Source organism: Sinocyclocheilus grahami, unplaced genomic scaffold (assembly GCF_001515645.1).
Source record: "Sinocyclocheilus grahami isolate Dianchi unplaced genomic scaffold, SAMN03320097.WGS_v1.1 scaffold220.1, whole genome shotgun sequence".
NCBI lineage: Eukaryota > Metazoa > Chordata > Actinopteri > Cypriniformes > Cyprinidae > Sinocyclocheilus > Sinocyclocheilus grahami.
In genome coordinates, this window is record NW_015505399.1 from 569032 (window position 1) to 576473 (window position 7442).

At 38.0% G+C, this 7442-nt stretch overlaps 1 long non-coding RNA gene across 1 annotated transcript in view; it reads left to right on the plus strand.

Moving 5' to 3' along the window:
- The window catches only part of LOC107596556 (uncharacterized), a 12999-nt gene extending 8330 nt beyond the window's left edge, over positions 1–4669 (plus strand). Inside the window, exon 3 of the long non-coding RNA XR_001610380.1 lies at positions 4657–4669. This is a non-coding gene — a long non-coding RNA (uncharacterized lncRNA). The remainder of the gene's footprint in view (positions 1–4656) is intronic.
- The last annotated feature ends 2773 nt before the right edge of the window (positions 4670–7442 follow it).

Here is a 7442-nt window from a genome sequence, read left to right on the forward strand (position 1 = left end):
TTCTGTGTCAGCCGCGACACAAGGATACGTTTTCTACATGTATTTACGCTTTAATTTGAACGAAAACAGCGTATCCTTGTGTCGCGGCTGACACAGAATAGCGTACGCTGCTTGCGTTCAGCGGATATTCTACAAAATGGCGCTACAGTAATGTGGAGAGACACAGAGGAGATTAATTGTTGAATAAAGTCGTTATTTTTGTTTTCTTCGCATTCAAAAAGTATTCTCGTCACTTCATAACGTTACGGTTGAACCACTGATGGCAGATGGACTATTCTGATGATGTCTTTCATACTTTTCTGGACCTTGACAGTGTAATTTACTTGGCAGTCAATCGGACAGTCACAAGCCTCCCGGTTTTCATCCAAAATATCTTAAATTGTGTTCCGAAGACAAACGAAGCTTTTACAGGATTGGAACGACATGGGGGTAAGTGATTAATGACAAAATTTTCATTTTGGGGTGGAGTATCCCTTTAATTTCATCAGCTGGTCACGGACACGGACACCACCTGACTGCTCAAAGAAAAACCTGAGATCCTTGTTGTCAGTGGTGCATAAGAACAAAATTCGAGTCCTCAAACGGAATATTCCTCAAAATGGAATTCAAAAAATAATGACTGTTTTCGAACAGTTATCCATTATTCCTTCTTCCATTCTGCTCTTTCTTTTCTGCTCTGCTCTCCCAAAGGAGCAGATACTCGTGATGAGTGTTTTCTCATCTCGTTAGAGCGGGAGGAAGATAATAAGAAGGAGCTAAATAGAAAAATAATGCATCCAGGAAAGAAAACCAAGATGAGTGAGGACAAAGCTGCATCTATAGGCCCTGTCCCAAATGGAACACTTCATGTGCACTTACGGTCTTACGGACTTACAATGGCCACCGCATGCGCATGTCTGTTAAGTCCTAAAGACCATAGGGTGTCCCATTTGTCATTTTAGCATTCAGAAGGGTGCTCGCGAGCGCCTCCTTTGCGGCCGTTATGCGCCCTCGATCTGCACTTCTGCCGAGCTCCGCAACTGGGGCGAGCTCCGCAGCAGACTTCTACCCGACAGTCAAAGCGGCATTACGTCACAAAAGTGCGGACTCGGAGGAAGACCGTGAGAGTTTAGGGTGCCATTTGGGACATGTGCTTTGTGAGGAGGGTTTGGTATCAGAGAACTTGAAGGCGCTTCTGATGACCATAACCCCAGATACTGATCCTTCTCCACATCACTAATGGTCTTGCCAGTAATACAGATAATTCTGATTTCCTGACTTCCTATGTAATAAAAACAAAACCATACATACTTGATCACTTCACTCATAGGCCCTGTCCCAAATGACACCCTAAACCCTCGCGGCCTTCCTCTGAGTCCGCACTTTCTGATTTACTGAAATAACCTGCCTGATTTATCTCAACTGCTCTGTGTACCAATAAGTACACATGAACTAGACGAACTCTGGATTAACATCCCGTGGTAACCAGGATTTACACAAGCTTCAGTCTGGATCCAGAACACCTGAGAAGAGATGATGCAACCCCTCAGAGGACCTCAGATGACGCCAACCCTGAAACAACATACAGAACTACCACATTTTGCTATAAGTTGATTGCATCATATAATAATTGCTGTTAATATTGTTCATCGTCTGTTTTATTACGTCTTAAATTGATTATTGTGAAATTTTACTGCTGGTTCGTCTGGTCAGAGGAGAACTGACCCCCCGACTGAGCCTGGTTTCTCCCAAGGTTTTTTCTCCATTCTGTCACCGATGGAGTTTTGGTTCCTTGCTGCTGTTGCCTCTGGCTTGCTTAGTTGGGGACACTTCATTTCCAGCGTTATCGTTGACATGATTGCAACAATATTATTTAAACTGAGCTGGATGTTGACATCACTGAATTCAATGATGAACTGTCTTTAACTGAAAAATTAGTGTTTACTATTGTCATTTTGCATTATTGACACTATTTTCCTAATTAATGCTGTTCAGTTGCTTTGTCACAATCTGTATTGTTAAAAGCGCTATATAAATAAAGGTGACTTGACTTGACTTGACTTTCGTGATGTAATGCCGCTTTGACTGTCGGGTAGAAGTCTGCTGCGGAGCACGCCCCGCTGTGGGCTCGCCAGAAGTGCGCATTGAGGGCGCATAGGGGCACTCACGAGCAGCCTTTTGAATGCTGAAATGACGAAATGGATACCCTATGGTCTCGTGGACTTAACGGACACAAGACCGCAAGTGTACATGAAGTGTTTCATTTGGGACAGGGCCATAATCTTCAGAAAGTGTGTGGAAGGAAGCTAATTAGTGTTAGCATTGTGCAAACCCATGAATCACTATTTCACAGTAGACTTTTTAAGTGATATTTTGCAATTGCATATACTTTTTTTTGTAGGCTACTTGTGACTCTCTCACAACGTGACTGTATCTTGCACTTGTGGCTTTATTTCCTGTAATTGTAACTTTATGTATCACAGTGTGACTTCTTATTTTAACATTTCTGTGGTGGAAACAGGCTTCTATATAAACTCATACAGTTTAGAAATCTGGATTATGAAAATCTGAATCAGAATTTCCTTGTCTGCTTGCTTGTTCTTACAATTTTGTGGTCCTGACCCTCGGCCAGGCCACCAATGATTAATGTTGCGGTCGTAAAGGAAAAGATATATGAAACGTGAATCGCTCATGATGGAATTTAAATCTTTGCAAGTTTTTGAAATATGGTTCTGCTGCTTGAGAAATATTCTACAAAGAATAAAGCCACAAACAGTGTCCTAATCAAATAAGCAGTCCTGCGAGATATTACTGATGTGTGAGCAGTGCAGTCTGTTCCTCGCTTTCTTACACCCAGAAAAAAAAAAAATATTTTATAGAGCACAGTTCACAGCTTCCGTATTCACCGTGAATCTGAGCTTTCACCTCTGCTGTTTTTTTATCTAATTTCACCTACGCTTATCCATTACTCCTTCTTCCACTCTTTCTTTTCTGCTCTGCTCTCCCAAAGGAGCACGTACTGAGCAAGTATTTTCTCATCTCGTTAGAGAGGGAGAAAGATAATAATAAGGTGCTAAATAGAAAAATAAGGCATCCAGGAAAGAAAACCAGGAGGAAAGAGGACAAAGCTGCATCTAAATGTGCTTTAATTGGCGTAAGGAGGGGTTTGGTATCAGAGAACTGTACAAGGTGGCGCTTCTGATGTTAACATGGCCAAAACCCCAACTACTGATCCTTCTCCACTAATGATCTTGCCAGTAATGTAATAAAACAAAGAAGTTCATACTTGGCCACAAGTGTGAGCCAAGAAGCTAATTATTGAATATGCATTTTTGTTCCTCCTAAAATTTTGTTAGATGCTCTGTTTTTTCAGTATACTGATCCTTAATTGCTGTTCATTATTTGCATAAGCTCTTCATCTGTCTGTATTTTTACATTAACACTGTAATTAATATTATATATTCAAGCCAAGTATGAATCTCATCAAGTTAGTGTTTTTATGCATTTTTAAGCATACTGCCTTGCAGTAGCCTACTGTTACAATTTAAACAGTATATTTTATTTGTAAACTTATGTTCAGCTATTCTTTTTAATAGTTAACTTTTAATTATTTTTGAATTTTTCGTATCATCAGTCATCAAAGCTCTGTAAATATTGTTCACAGTTTACTTACTTTTTAAAAAATTTATATTTTTTATAATATTAGTCTTCCCAGTGACGCCATTTTATTGTTCATTTATAATGAATCACAAATGGGTAACGCACACGAACACAACAGGCGGGATTTATCGCATGAACCAATCACAGCCGAACATAACCAGTCATATCCATTCATATCGCGATGATTGGATATGCCTCCTCTCACGTGACTTTTCCCCATTCATTCTCAATAACCCTCCCAGCAAACTCACATCCTGCTTTAGGTGGTCTGTTAAAACTCAGTGGGTTCAGGGGAGGTGAGAGAGATGTGGACTCCCGCTGGTGTCGCTCTTGGGCAATGCTTCTTTAGAAAAACGCTTTCTACTGTTATATTTGGTTTATACACTTTTTAATGTAATTTTGTAACGTTGGTGTTGTTTTACACACACACTCATATGTTAACCTGCTGTTGACACAGGAGTAGCCCAAGGATAGAGAAATGGAAACAAACAAAGAAGCTTGAAATCATAGTTAGAGCTCATTAACTGGGCAGGCTAAATGTCTTTGCATATTCCTTTGTGAGCTCTGTTATATTTACATTTCTGTAACTGACTGCCTTTCTTTCCTCAGCAGTCATATCTGTCAGGGTATGCTGTGTTCCCTCTCTCCAGGAGGTCCCTTTAATTAAAACTGTGAATACAAAAACAGGGAGAAAGAGTCCTATTAATCAAACTCAAACAGACCTATGTTCAAAATCCAAAACTATCCCTCTCCCTCCTCTTGTCCTCCATCCTATTTATTCCTTAATTTTCTTCTTTTTGGCTTCCATCTTTCGCTGGCTCTGAGCAGTCAGAAGAGCTTTGAAGGCCACACATTATGCTTCACACACGTACAAATACGAACACACATCCACGTACTGTCAAGGGCCGTGCCATCTGGTTGTGTAGGGATTTGACTCTGGGCTCCAGCTGCCACTGAAGAGACACTAAAATGAAAGTGATTTGAATTTCTCTGCTCCGAAAGACAGTCACGATGGAGTTTTGAATGTTAATATAGCATTTGAAACACCAGTTGCATGTTTATGAGTGCCTCTGTCCTCTGGACATTCAACTCATTCAACCAGCCAAGTAAAATCGCTGGGATTGAGGTTGCGTGTTTTAATGGTGCACTATAGAGGTTTTTTCTTGGTGGTGGTAAAAATGAACAGAAATCAATTTTTAAGCAAGCACATAAAAAAATCAGTTTTAAAAATGGTAAGTTTGTAATGATTTATAATTTGAGGTATTAGGTTGGATTTCTTTGGATTTTCTTTGCGTGGTTACATCATATCTGTAAACAAAGAGAATGTAGTGTTTTAATAGTTCTAACAGCTTATAGCCATAACTAATAAGCAACATTATTAACACATAGTTCAAAAAGGCAAGAGATGGTGACAACTGGAGACTTTTTCTGGCAAACAAAAACAATTCAAGGATTCAGTCAAAATCAAGTTTTTCCCCCTTTTTTAATGATCGAGATGTTGTTTCACATGGTTTTATATCAAAATAGGGGGGAAAAGATGGATGCAATTTCCTTTTTATTCCAACTTTAAGCTTGAAATTTTATAGTCAGCTCTTCCATGTTGACTTGAATATTGAACTTGAGTTATCCAAACCAAATACAATTAACCATTAACTAATGTAAAAAAAAAAAACAGGACTGATGATATTCAGCTTATTTTTCTTTTCTTTTTTTTTATATTATTTTATGTTTCACAAAAATATTAGCATGTGCATTTTAAATGTATGATTATATTATATTATATTATATTATATTATATTATATTATATTATATTATATTATATTATATTATATTATATATTATTATATTATATTATATTATATTATATTATATTATATTATATTATATTATATTATATTATATTATATTATATTATATTATATTATATTATATTATATTATATTATATTATATTATATATTCTGACCACAAAATAAGATATTTTAGAAAAAGTTTCAACTGTTATTGTACATACAGTGGAATTCAGTGGGGTGGAAAACAACATTAACCCCCATTGACTTTAATGGTATGGACAAAAAACAATGAGGTTTGAAATGATATGAAGGTGAGTAAATGATGACAGAGTATTCATATATAGATATTCATATTCATTTCAATCCCTTTAAGTCATTTTCATAGAAAGATGAGCGAGGAATAACAAGATTTGGTTCAGGTTAGGACGCAGAGACTGGTGGTTACATGCTGTTTCTTGTTGTTATTTCTTTATAAGATGTTTCTTTATAAGATGGGTATTGCATTTATTAGTCTTGGATCATTCAGTGGGTTAACATGAGCTCTGAATGCGAGGTCATTCTACAAGGTCAAATTTAGACTTTTGAAATCTCCATCTGCCAAAAAATACATGTGGTAATTCATAGTTGCAAGAGGGTCAAGATGAAGTAAATGGTTCGGAAATTTCATGTCTTGAACTTTCTAATAAAGTTTCCATTACCACCATCTGAGATCTGGACGTGGGTTTACATCAGATGAGTTTATAGAGTCACAGGCCACTGCCTTTAATGGTATGTGAAAATAGAGGATTTGGGTGAATTTGAGGTGACATACGGGCCCAAGCACAGGCTGCGTGGCTCCCTGCGGAGGCCATGACAGTGAATTTGATGTGGGATTGTAGAGTTGTACTAACTCATTTCCCCTCTGTGTTCCCCAAGCTACGCTCCTGGAGTCTTAAAGGAGCCCCATTGTGAGGGGTTGGATGTCACAACACTCGGAGCACGGAATGCCCGGGTGCTTTACAAAGACGCTCCTGTTCATGCCGACCCCCCTCTTTTCCTCTCTCCCACCTTCCCTCGCTCTCCCCTTCCATCTCCATGTGCTCAGAGGCGAGGCCTGCACAAATGCAAGCTAAGTGATAGATGTGCTCTGTTACATGATCCACAGCACACTCCATCCCCTCTGATTCCAGCAGTACAACACATTCCCAAAGACAAAGAGAACTTGGGAGAGAGGAAGTTCTTATACATCCACACATACACCGAGACCATATGCATGCCTAAAGGACATTTTTGTCACTCAGAGTTTCCTCGTTCATAACTTAGTGGAGGCCTAATGGAGTTTGTGACTGAGTTTCAGTTACATATCAATCTTTTAGATGGTTTTGCTCAAATTGCTTAAAGGGACAGTTGACTTAAAAATAAAATTAAAAATCTGTCATAATTTATGTCATTCCAAACCTGTATTACTTTGTTTCTTAGGTGAAACATAAAATAAGATATTTTGATAAATGTCTCATTGTTTGGTTACCAACACTCTTAAAATATCTTCTTTTGCCAAAGAAAGACAGTAATCCAGGTTAGGAACAACATGGGCGAGTAAATTATGACAGAATGTTAATTTTTAAGGTAAACTATCCCTTTAAAATCCCTTAAAAATTTTGCAGAAGAAGAATTTATGACTTTTGATTGCAGCATCGGTATCTAGGCAAAATAAAGCACAGTTTGAGTCATTGTTGACCATCTTTTGTCATCTTTTGACCATCTCTGGAGGAGACATGAGATTTCTAAGGACTTTTACTTTTTATAGTTTCTGCTTATTCTCCTTTTGTTGGTTCTGATTTTTTATTCCTATACATTCAGATAGCTCCAGAGTAAAACATAATGTAGCCCTTGAATAAAACCAAAATCTTTTTGAGAAGACAGATTCATATTTGTTTGGCAGGAATGGAGGCGTTTAAATCATTTCAAAATAATCCGGTTAAGATAATGGTGAGAAATGCTGCGTTGCAGATCTGTGACAAACTATGCAGA